This window comes from Mytilus californianus, unplaced genomic scaffold (genome assembly GCF_021869535.1).
Source record: "Mytilus californianus isolate M0D057914Y unplaced genomic scaffold, xbMytCali1.0.p SCAF_7, whole genome shotgun sequence".
NCBI lineage: Eukaryota > Metazoa > Mollusca > Bivalvia > Mytilida > Mytilidae > Mytilus > Mytilus californianus.
The window spans coordinates 88687254-88700460 of NW_026262723.1; the positions used below are offsets into that span (position 1 = coordinate 88687254).

Consider the following 13207-nt stretch of genomic DNA (forward strand, 5'->3'; position numbering starts at 1 on the left):
AATTTGTCAATTGACCCCTTAAGGAGTTATTGCCCTTTAAAGACAATTTTACACAATGTGTTCATCAAGTTTGCTAACATTTAAAAATCTTCTCCTCTGAAACTACTGGGCCAAATACCTTCAAACTTCATCTAAATGTTCCTTAGGATATCTAGTTTATAAATTGTATCCGAAGTTTTAATCCATTGACAAACATGGCCGCCATGGCTAAAAATAGAACATAGGGGTGAAATGCAGTTTTTGGCTTATATCTCAAAAACTAAAGCTTTTAGAGCAAATCTGACATGGGTAAAATTGTTCAATTGGCCAAGATCTATCAGCCCTGAAATTTTCAGACAAATCGAAAAACCCATTGTTGGGTTGCTGCCACTAAATTGGTAGTTTTGAGGAAATTTTGCAGTTTTTTGTTATTATCTTGAATATTATTATAGATAGATATAAACTGTAAACAGCAATAATGTTCAGCAAAGTAAGATCTACAGAAAAGTTAAATGACCAAATTTGTCAATTGACCCCTTAAGGAGTTATTGCCCTTTAAAGACAATTTTACACAATGTGTTCATCAAGTTTGCTAACATTTAAAAATCTTCTCTTCTGAAACTATTGTGCCTAATACTTCTTAACTTTGAATGAATGATCCTTTAGGAATCTAGTTTATGAATTGTATCCGAAATTTTGATCCATCAACAAACATGGCCGCCATGGCTAAAAATAGAACATAGGGGTGAAATGCAGTTTTTGGCTTATATCTCAGAAACTAAAGCATTTAGAGCAATCTGACATGGGGTTAAAATGTTCAAAAAGTCAAGATCTATCAGCCCTGAAATTGTCAGACACACTGAACAACCCATTGTTGGGTTGCTGCCACTAAATTGGTTGTTTTAAGGAAATTTTGCAGTTTTTGGTTATTATCTTGAATATTATTGAAGATAAAGATAAACTGTAAACATCAAAAATGTTCAGCAAAGTAAGATCTACAAAAAAGTTTATATGACCAAAATTGTCAATTGACCCCTTAAGGAGTTATTGCCCTTTAAGGACAATTTTACACAAGTTGTTTTATGTTTTTTAGCTTTAAAAATCTTCTCAAATGAATCTAGTATAAATTTTGTATTTCATTTCCTTGTACGTCAAGAAACATAGACACTATGGCTAAAATGGAACATATGGGTAAAAAGCAAAAATAATCATTGATGAAAGATTTAAGCAAAAAAAAAACCAGGTGAGCGATTCAGGCTCTTGAGAGCCTCTTGTTTATATAGATTAGACCGTTGGTTTTCCAGTTTGAATTGTTTTACATTAGTCATTTTGGGGTACGTTGTGACTTGGAGTTGTCTCATTGGCACTCATACCACATCTTCTTATTTATATATAACTTTGTCAGTTGTTTTATATCGTTCCTGTAAACTTCAGTAATTATCTGTTAGCAGCAATGCAACATAGATATTCAAAATTTTCAACACACTTTACTCAAATGATATATTATATATACCATTATAAAACAAGACAACAAAATAAAAGAGGAATAAAGACGAAAGGACCCAAGACAAACAGGAACTAGGGTTATCACAAATCAGGGTGAATGGACACTGATTCCTGATTTGTTTGGTAACCCACTGGCAGACAAATAAAAAAATCTCTCTGAACACAGAATCCCAAAAGGGATAAGTGTTGCTAGTGGAAAGTGACAAACAGATAACAAAAATTTAGTCTGGGTAAAACATAATTTAAAAGCAAGGTTGAATAGCAAGAACTAATAGCATATATTCTGATTATTAGTTAAACTAGAACACACCCGCGAAATCGCGGGCATTTAGAGCGAGGTTGAAAGTACTATGTTAACTGTTGTAGGATGAATTTTAGTAAAAGATTTTATGACTGGAGAATTTCAGGAAAGGCATCAAAAGTCAAAGGTACTTAAGGACAGGACAGTTTTTTTTAGCCCTCCCCCTTTTTTGAAAGTACATTATTTTTTGTTTTCTGATAATTATACGACCGCAAAAAAATTTTGTGGTCGTATATTGGTATGATGTTGGCGTCGTCGTCGTCGTCGTCGTCGTCCGGCGTCGTCGTCGTCCAGCGTCGTCGACCGAATACATATTGGTTTTCGCACTCTAACTTTAGTTTAAGTGAATGGATCTTTTTGAAATTTGACCATAAGGTTAAATACCACAAAAGGAAGGTTGGGATTGATTTTGGGGGTTATGGTACCAACAGTTAAGGAATTAGGGGCCAAAAAGGGGCCAAAAATGAGCATTTTCTAGTTTCCAGACAATAACTGTGGAACGGTGTATGGATCTCTCTGAAATTATACTACAAGTTTCCATACCACAAAGGGATGGTTAGGATTTGCTTTGGGGGGTTATGGCTCAAACCGTTTAGGAATTAGGGGCAAAAAAGGGGGAAAAACAAGGTTGTCCTGGTTAATGGACAAATACTTTAGTACAAAACATAATTTAAAGCAGTGTAAGGGAGATAAATCAAATACATCATTGAAATTATCTCCCTTACACTGCTTTTAAATTATGTATAAAGTAATGGTTAATGAACAATAAAGATAATCTAAAACAGTGTAAGGGAGGTAATCCAAATACAACGTTTTGGTTACTTCCCTTACACTGCTTTTAAATTATGTTTAAAGAAATGCATATTTATAAAGGAAGACCAGTAAAAATATCTGCAAATGTTTTCATCTTTTTTTTTTACAAAAAAATCCATATGAAAGATTTGACACTATATTTTTTTTAATTCTATTATAAAATAGATTAAGTTAGCACTATGGTAAATTTAAATGGGTAATTATGGTTGCCAACTCCATTGGAAATTTGAATTGAGATTATGACCATATCTTGAGGGAAAGAATTTTTTGGGGGAAAAAAGGGGGGGGGGGATAAAAAGAAATTGTGGGGGGCCAATTTTTTCTCATTTCAGATTTCAGAAATTAAAAAGAATTATTCTTCAAATATTATTTTTTTTTCAAATTTCAAATATTGAAAAATTTCAAGAAGTAATCTTTAATTGCACAGTATGGCGCATTAGATTTGTAAAATCTTTGATCACATTTATTTATTTGTGATGCCGAATCTAACAGTGTATTTAGATTTTTAATTTTGGGTCCAGTTTTCAAATTGGTCTACATTAATGTCCAAAGGGTCCAAAATTAAACTTTGTTTGATTTTAGCAAAAATTGAATATATGAGGTTCTTTGATATGCTGAATCTAAACATGTATTTAGATTTTTGATTTTTGGCCCAGTTTTCAAGTTGGTCCAAATTGGGGTCCAAAATTAAACTTTGTTTGATTTTAACAAAAATTGAATATATGGGGTTCTTTGATATGCTGAATCTAACCATGTATTTAGATTTTTTATTTGTGGACCCCGTTATCTAATTGGTTCATATTGAGGTCAAAAGGGTCCAAAATTAAACTTTGTTTGATTTCATCTAAAATTGAATTATTGGGGTTCTTTGATATTCCAAATCTAACCGTGTATTTAGGTTTTTAATTTTGGGTCCTGTTTTTTAAATTGGTCTACATTGAGGTCCAAAGGGTCCAAAATTAAACTTAGTTTGATTTTGACAAAAATTTAATTCTTGGGGTTCTTTGATTTGCTGAATCTAAACTTGTGTTTAGATTTTTGATTATGGGCCCAGTTTTCAAGTTGGTCCAAGATAGGGTCCAGTATTTAAACTTTGTTTGATTTCAACAAAAATTGAATATATTGGGTTGTTTGATATGCTGAATCTAAACATGTATTTAGATTTTTGATTATGGGCCCAGTTTTCAAGTTGGTCCAAATTGGGGTCCAAAATTAAACTTTGTTTGATTTCAACAAAAATTGAATATATGAGGTTCTTTGATATGCTGAATCTAACCATGTATTTAGATTTTTTATTTGTAGGCCCCGCTATCAAATTGGTTCATATTGAGGTCAAAAGGGTCCAAAATTAAACTTTGTTTGATTTCATCGAAAATTGAATTATTGGGGTTCTTTGATATGCCAAATCTAACCGTGTTTTTAGATTTTTAATTTGGGTTCTGTTTTTTAAATTGGTCTTCATTGAGGTCCAAAGGGTCCAAAATTAAACTTAGTTTGATTTTAACAAAAATTGAATTCTTGGGGTTCTTTGATATGCTGAATCTAAACATGTGTTTAGATTTTTGATTATGGGCCCAGTTTTCAAGTTGGTCCAAGTTGGGGTCCAAAATTAAACTTTTTTTATTTCAACAAAAATTGAATATATGGGGTTCTTTGATATGCTGAATCTAACCATGAATTTAGATTTTTTATTTGTGGGCCCCGCTATCAAATTGGTTCATATTGAGGTCAAAAGGGTCCAAAATTAAACTTTGTTTGATTTCATCAAAAATTTAAATATTGGGGTTCTTTGATATTCCAAATCTACCTGTGTATTTAGATTTTTAATTTTAAGTCCCGTTTTTTAAATTGGTCTACATTAAGGTCCAAAGGGTCCAAAATTAAACTTAGTTTGATTTTAGCAAAAATTGAATTCTTGGGGTTCTTTGATATGCTGAATCTAAACATGTGTTTAGATTTTTGATTATGGGCCCAGTTTTCAAGTTTGTCCAAGTTGGGGTCCAAAATTAAACTTTGTTTGATTTTAACAAAAATTGAATATATGGGGTTCTTTGATATGCTGAATCTAACCATGTATTTTGATTTTGGACATTGGACCATAATAGGTAAATTAAAAAAATTCAAGTTCTTAGACCACATTCTTTCTGTGTCAGAAACCTATGTTGTGTCAAATATTTAATAACAATCCAAATTCAGAGCTGTATCAAGCTTGAATGTTGTGTCCATACTTGCCCCAACTGTTCAGGGTTCGACCTCTGCGGTCGTATCAAGCTGCGCCCCAGCGAAGCATTTTATTTCAATCATTTTCGCGTTTTTCTATACACTATGAACATACATATACTATAAAATAAAGTGTATTTGCTTTTTACTATCAATTCCAAGTTTACTATCCACATTGGTCACTGATATATTATATAGAGACTCTCTATATGTATTATCATAGTATACAGAAAAACGTGAAAATAATTGTCCTGTCCCCAAGTACTTATGAAAATTATGTGTAATTTTAAAACAGTACTAAACGGAAGTCTTGTTTATGACTTAAAAGTCCCTCCGATGACGGAAATAATTTCTGGACGCCTTTATTTTCGTTTTCCTCCCAAAATAACCCAAACTGAATAATCATAAGCGAGGATGACAAATGCGACTATGCATGGTACCTATTGGACACAGAGGCAAAATGATTAATTTATTGTGGAAGGAGGAGAAGCGACACATAAAATGAAGTCTTCTCATTTAATAGGATAGATATGTGTAAAGTTATAATATCAACATCCAATAAGAGCAACAGTTCTTTTTGCAAAATTTTTTGAAAAATTGCATGTCATCGAAATTTGGAAAGGTTTTGATATCTTAACCTATCAAGATAAAAACAAGGAGATGTGGTATGATATCAATTGAGACAACTATTCATTATGCAGAGACCAAATGACATATCTGTGATAATTACAACATCCCTATGGCCTGATTAAATTACAACCTGTATGATTAAACCTGAGCTAAACAAATAGAATTTACATACTTGTACATGTATTAATGACCAATTTATATAACGCAAAAAATTTTTGCGGTCGTATATTGGTATGACGTTGTCGTCGTCCGAAGACACATTGGTTTTCGCACTCTAACTTTAGGTTAAGTGTATGGATCTTTATGAAATTGTACTACAAGGTTCCATATCACAAAGGGAAAGCTGGAATTGAGTTTGGGGGTAATTGCCCAAAACGTTTAGGAATAAGGGGCCAAAAAGGGGCTAAAAATAAGCATTTTTCTAGTTTCCAGACAATAACTTGTGTTCAAGTGTATGGATCTCTCTGAAATTGTACTGCAAGGTACCATACCACAAAAGGAAGGCTAGGATTGATTGTGGGGGTAATTGCCTCAAAATATTAGGAATAAGGAGCCAATAAGGGGCAAAAAACAAGCATTTTTCTAGTTTCAGGACAATAACTTGTGTGTAAGTGTATGGATCTTTATGAAATTGTACTACAAAGTTCCATATCACAAAGGGAAAGCTGGGTTTGAGATTGGGGGTAATTGCCCTAAACGTGTCTGAATTTGGGGCCAAAAAACAAGCATTTTTACAGTTTCCAGACAATAACTTGTGTTCAAGTGTATGGATCTCTCTGAAATTGTACTGCAAGGTACCATACCACAAAGGGAAGGCTGGGATTGAGTTTGGGGGTGATGAATCATAAAGGGGTTAAAAAAATTGGGGGGGGGGGGGATATTTTTTTCCTTTTTTTCCTCATTTTTTATACGACCGCAAAAAGATTTTGTGGTCGTATATTGGTATGACGTTGGCGTCGTCGTCGTCCGGCGTCGTCGTCGGCGTCGTCCGGCGTCGTCGTCCGAATACCATTGGTTTTCGCACTCTAACTTTAGTTTAAGTGAATGGAGCTTTTTGAAATTTTACCATAAGGTTAAATACCACAAAAGGAAGGTTGGGCTTGATTTTGGGGGTTATGGTACCAACAGTTAAGGAATTAGGGGCCAAAAAGGGGCCAAAAATAAGCATTTTCTAGTTTCCAGACAATAACTGTGGAACGGTGTATGGATCTCTCTGAAATTATACTACAAGTTTCCATACCACAAAGGGATGGTTAGGATTTGCTTTGGGGGGTTATGGCTCAAACCGTTTAGGAATTAGGGGCAAAAAAGGGGGAAAAACAAGGTTGTCCTGGTTAATGGACAAATACTTTAGTACAAAACATAATTTAAAGCAGTGTAAGGGAGATAAATCAAATACATCATTGAAATTATCTCCCTTACACTGCTTTTAAATTATGTATAAAGTAATGGTTAATGAACAATAAAGATAATTTAAAACAGTGTAAGGGAGGTAATCCAAATACAACGTTTTGGTTACTTCCCTTACACTGCTTTTAAATTATGTTTAAAGAAATGCATATTTATAAAGGAAGACCAGTAAAAATATCTGCAAATGTTGCATCATTTTTTTTTACAAAAAAATCCATATGAAAGATTTGACACTATATTTTTAATTCTATTATAAAATAGATTAAGTTAGCACTATGGTAAATTTAAATGGGTAATTATGGTTGCCAACTCCATTGGAAATTTGAATTGAGATTATGACCATATCTTGAGGGAAAGAATTTTTGGGGGAAAAAAGGGGGGGGATAAGAAGAAATTGTGGGGGGTCAATTTTTTCTCATTTCAGATTTCAGAAATTAAAAAGAATTATTCTTCAAATATTATTTTTTTTTCAAATTTCAAATATTGAAAAATTTCAAGAAGTAATCTTTAATTGCACAGTATGGCGCATTAGATTTGTAAAATCTTTGATCACATTTATTTATTTGTTATGCCGAATCTAACAGTGTATTTAGATTTTTAATTTTGGGTCCAGTTTTCAAAATGGTCTACATTAAGGTCCAAAGGGTCCAAAATTAAACTTTGTTTGATTTTAGCAAAAATTGAATATATGAGGTTCTTTGATATGCTGAATCTAAACATGTATTTAGATTTTTTATTTGTGGACCCCGTTATCAAATTGGTTCATACTGAGGTCAAAAGGGTCCAAAATTAAACTTTGTTTGATTTCATCTAAAATTGAATTATTGGGGCTCTTTGATATTCCAAATCTAACCGTGTATTTAGATTTTTAATTTTGGGTCCTGTTTTTTAAATTGGTCTACATTAAGGTCCGAAGGGTCCAAAATTAAACTTAGTTTGATTTAAACAAAAATTGAATTCTTGGGGTTCTTTGATATGCTGAATCTAAACATGTATTTAGATTTTTGATTATGGGCCCAGTTTTCAAGTTGGTCCAAATTGGGGTCCAAAATTAAACTTTGTTTGATTTCAACAAAAATTGAATATATGAGGTTCTTTGATATGCTGAATCTAACCATGTATTTAGATTTTTTATTTGTAGGCCCCGCTATCAAATTGGTTCATATTGAGGTCAAAAGGGTCCAAAATTAAACTTTGTTTGATTTCATCAAAAATTGAATTATTGGGGTTCTTTGATATGCCAAATCTAACCGTGTTTTTAGATGTTTAATTTGGGTCCCGTTTTTTAAATTCTTCATTGAGGTCCAAAGGGTCCAAAATTAAACTTAGTTTGATTTTAACAAAAAATGAATTCTTGGGGTTCTTTGATATGCTGAATCTAAACATGTGTTTAGATTTTTGATTATGGGCCCAGTTTTCAAGTTGGTCCAAGTTGGGGTCCAAAATTAAACTTTGTTTGATTTCAACAAAAATTGAATATATGGGGTTCTTTGATATGCTGAATCTAACCATGAATTTAGATTTTTTATTTGTGGGCTCCGCTATCAAATTGGTTCATATTGAGGTCAAAAGGGTCCAAAATTAAACTTTGTTTGATTTCATCTAAAATTGAATTATTGGGGTTCTTTGATATGCCAAATCTAACCGTGTATTTAGATTTTTAATTTTGGGTCCTGTTTTTTAAATTGGTCTACATTAAGGTCCAAAGGGTCCAAAATTAAACTTAGTTTGATTTTAACAAAAATTGAATTCATGGGGTTCTTTGATATGCTGAATCTAAACATGTGTTTAGATTTTTGATTATGGGCCCAGTTTTCAAGTTTGTCCAAGTTGGGGTCCAAAATTAAACTTTGTTTGATTTTAACAAAAATTGAATATATGGGGTTCTTTGATATGCTGAATCTAACCATGTATTTTGATTTTGGACATTGGACCATAATAGGTAAATTAAAAAAATTCAAGTTCTTAGACCACATTCTTTCTGTGTCAGAAACCTATGTTGTGTCAAATATTTAATAACAATCCAAATTCAGAGCTGTATCAAGCTTGAATGTTGTGTCCATACTTGCCCCAACTGTTCAGGGTTCGACCTCTGCGGTCGTATCAAGCTGCGCCCCAGCGAAGCATTTTATTTCAATTATTTTCGCGTTTTTCTATACACTATGAACATACATATACTATAAAATAAAGTGTATTTGCTTTTTACTATCAATTCCAAGTTTACTATCCACATTGGTCACTGATATATTATATAGAGACTCTCTATATGTATTATCATAGTATACAGAAAAACGTGAAAATAATTGTCCTGTCCCCAAGTACTTATGAAAATTATGTGTAATTTTAAAACAGTACTAAACGGAAGTCTTGTTTATGACTTAAAAGTCCCTCCGATGACGGAAATAATTTCTGGACGCCTTTATTTTCGTTTTCCTCCCAAAATAACCCAAACTGAATAATCATAAGCGAGGATGACAAATGCGACTATGCATGGTACCTATTGGACACAGAGGCAAAATGATTAATTTATTGTGGAAGGAGGAGAAGCGACACATAAAATGAAGTCTTCTCATTTAATAGTATAGATATGTGTAAAGTTATAATATCAACATCCAATAAGAGCAACAGTTCTTTTTGCAAAATTTTTTGAAAAATTGCATGTCATCGAAATTTGGAAAGGTTTTGATATCTTAACCTATCAAGATAAAAACAAGGAGATGTGGTATGATATCAATTGAGACAACTATTCATTATGCAGAGACCAAATGACATATCTGTGATAATTACAACATCCCTATGGCCTGATTAAATTACAACCTGTATGATTAAACCTGAGCTAAACAAATAGAATTTACATACTTGTACATGTATTAATGACCAATTTATATAACGCAAAAAATTTTTGCGGTCGTATATTGGTATGACGTTGTCGTCGTCCGAAGACACATTGGTTTTCGCACTCTAACTTTAGGTTAAGTGTATGGATCTTTATGAAATTGTACTACAAGGTTCCATATCACAAAGGGAAAGCTGGAATTGAGTTTGGGGGTAATTGCCCAAAACGTTTAGGAATAAGGGGCCAAAAAGGGGCTAAAAATAAGCATTTTTCTAGTTTCCAGACAATAACTTGTGTTCAAGTGTATGGATCTCTCTGAAATTGTACTGCAAGGTACCATACCACAAAAGGAAGGCTAGGATTGATTGTGGGGGTAATTGCCTCAAAATATTAGGAATAAGGAGCCAATAAGGGGCAAAAAACAAGCATTTTTCTAGTTTCAGGACAATAACTTGTGTGTAAGTGTATGGATCTTTATGAAATTGTACTACAAAGTTCCATATCACAAAGGGAAAGCTGGGTTTGAGATTGGGGGTAATTGCCCTAAACGTGTCTGAATTTGGGGCCAAAAAACAAGCATTTTTACAGTTTCCAGACAATAACTTGTGTTCAAGTGTATGGATCTCTCTGAAATTGTACTGCAAGGTACCATACCACAAAGGGAAGGCTGGGATTGAGTTTGGGGGTGATGAATCATAAAGGGGTTAAAAAAATTGGGGGGGGGGGGATATTTTTTTCCTTTTTTTCCTCATTTTTTATACGACCGCAAAAAAATTTTGTGGTCGTATATTGGTATGACGTTGGCGTCGTCGTCGTCGTCGTCGCTGTCCGGCGTCGTCGTCCGAATACCCATTGGTTTTCGCACTCTAACTTTAGTTTAAGTGAATGGAGCTTTTTGAAATTTTACCATAAGGTTAAATACCACAAAAGGAAGGTTGGGCTTGATTTTGGGGGTTATGGTATCAACAGTTAAGGAATTAGGGGCCAAAAAGGGGCCAAAAATAAGCATTTTCTAGTTTCCAGACAATAACTGTGGAACGGTGTATGGATCTCTCTGAAATTATACTACAAGTTTCCATACCACAAAGGGATGGTTAGGATTTGCTTTGGGGGGTTATGGCTCAAACCGTTTAGGAATTAGGGGCAATAAAGGGGGAAAAACAAGGTTGTCCTGGTTAATGGACAAATACTTTAGTACAAAACATAATTTAAAGCAGTGTAAGGGAGATAAATCAAATACATCATTGAAATTATCTCCCTTACACTGCTTTTAAATTATGTATAAAGTAATGGTTAATGAACAATAAAGATAATTTAAAACAGTGTAAGGGAGGTAATCCAAATACAACGTTTTGGTTACTTCCCTTACACTGCTTTTAAATTATGTTTAAAGAAATGCATATTTATAAAGGAAGACCAGTAAAAATATCTGCAAATGTTGCATCATTTTTTTTTACAAAAAAATCCATATGAAAGATTTGACACTATATTTTTAATTCTATTATAAAATAGATTAGGTTAGCACTATGGTAAATTTAAATGGGTAATTATGGTTGCCAACTCCATTGGAAATTTGAATTGAGATTATGACCATATCTTGAGGGAAAGAATTTTTGGGGGGAAAAAGGGGGGGGGGATAAGAAGAAATTGTGGGTGGTCAATTTTTTCTCATTTCAGATTTTAGAAATTAAAAAGAATTATTCTTCAAATATTATTTTTTTTTCAAATTTCAAATATTGAAAAATTTCAAGAAGTAATCTTTAATTGCACAGTATGGCGCATTAGATTTGTAAAATCTTTGATCACATTTATTTATTTGTTATGCCGAATCTAACAGTGTATTTAGATTTTTAATTTTGGGTCCAGTTTTCAAAATGGTCTACATTAAGGTCCAAAGGGTCCAAAATTAAACTTTGTTTGATTTTAGCAAAAATTGAATATATGAGGTTCTTTGATATGCTGAATCTAAACATGTATTTAGATTTTTTATTTGTGGACCCCGTTATCAAATTGGTTCATACTGAGGTCAAAAGGGTCCAAAATTAAACTTTGTTTGATTTCATCTAAAATTGAATTATTGGGGCTCTTTGATATTCCAAATCTAACCGTGTATTTAGATTTTTAATTTTGGGTCCTGTTTTTTAAATTGGTCTACATTAAGGTCCGAAGGGTCCAAAATTAAACTTAGTTTGATTTAAACAAAAATTGAATTCTTGGGGTTCTTTGATATGCTGAATCTAAACATGTATTTAGATTTTTGATTATGGGCCCAGTTTTCAAGTTGGTCCAAATTGGGGTCCAAAATTAAACTTTGTTTGATTTCAACAAAAATTGAATATATGAGGTTCTTTGATATGCTGAATCTAACCATGTATTTAGATTTTTTATTTGTAGGCCCCGCTATCAAATTGGTTCATATTGAGGTCAAAAGGGTCCAAAATTAAACTTTGTTTGATTTCATCAAAAATTGAATTATTGGGGTTCTTTGATATGCCAAATCTAACCGTGTTTTTAGATGTTTAATTTGGGTCCCGTTTTTTAAATTCTTCATTGAGGTCCAAAGGGTCCAAAATTAAACTTAGTTTGATTTTAACAAAAAATGAATTCTTGGGGTTCTTTGATATGCTGAATCTAAACATGTGTTTAGATTTTTGATTATGGGCCCAGTTTTCAAGTTGGTCCAAGTTGGGGTCCAAAATTAAACTTTGTTTGATTTCAACAAAAATTGAATATATGGGGTTCTTTGATATGCTGAATCTAACCATGAATTTAGATTTTTTATGTGTGGGCTCCGCTATCAAATTGGTTCATATTGAGGTCAAAAGGGTCCAAAATTAAACTTTGTTTGATTTCATCTAAAATTGAATTATTGGGGTTCTTTGATATGCCAAATCTAACCGTGTATTTAGATTTTTAATTTTGGGTCCTGTTTTTTAAATTGGTCTACATTAAGGTCCAAAGGGTCCAAAATTAAACTTAGTTTGATTTTAACAAAAATTGAATTCATGGGGTTCTTTGATATGCTGAATCTAACCATGTATTTTGATTTTGGACATTGGACCATAATAGGTAAATTAAAAAAATTCAAGTTCTTAGACCACATTCTTTCTGTGTCAGAAACCTATGCTGTGTCAAATATTTAATAACAATCCAAATTCAGAGCTGTATCAAGCTTGAATGTTGAGTCCATACTTGCCCCAACTGTTCAGGGTTCGACCTCTGCGGTCGTATCAAGCTGCGCCCCAGCGAAGCATTTTATTTTCTTTAAAATTTTCCATTTTAAGTTGGTTATTTTTTATTTATATATAAAGGCAAATAATAATGATATGGTTTGATTTCATCAAAAATTGAAATATTGGGGTTCTTTGATATGCTGAATTTAACCGTTTGGTCCCGTTTTCAAATTGGTCTACATTAAGGTCCATAGGGTCCAAAATTAAACTTAGTTTGATTTTAACAAAATTTGAATTCTTGGGGTTCTTTGATATGCTGAATCTAACCTTGATGTATTT

At 32.7% G+C, this 13207-nt stretch overlaps 1 long non-coding RNA gene across 3 annotated transcripts; it reads left to right on the top strand.

The window, feature by feature from the left end:
- Nucleotides 1–1989: 1989 nt before the first annotated feature.
- LOC127708297 (uncharacterized) lies at nt 1990–13128 on the top strand. Of its 3 annotated transcripts, XR_007985234.1 has the most exons (4): nt 1990–4247; nt 7951–8559; nt 12251–12648; nt 13115–13128. It is a non-coding gene; the product is annotated as an uncharacterized LOC127708297 (long non-coding RNA). The 3 variants fall into 3 exon arrangements; XR_007985235.1 differs by lacking the exons at nt 12251–12648; nt 13115–13128 and adding an exon at nt 12765–12965 and having other exon boundaries at nt 7951–8801; XR_007985233.1 differs by lacking the exon at nt 13115–13128 and having other exon boundaries at nt 12251–12965.
- Nucleotides 13129–13207: the final 79 nt, after the last annotated feature.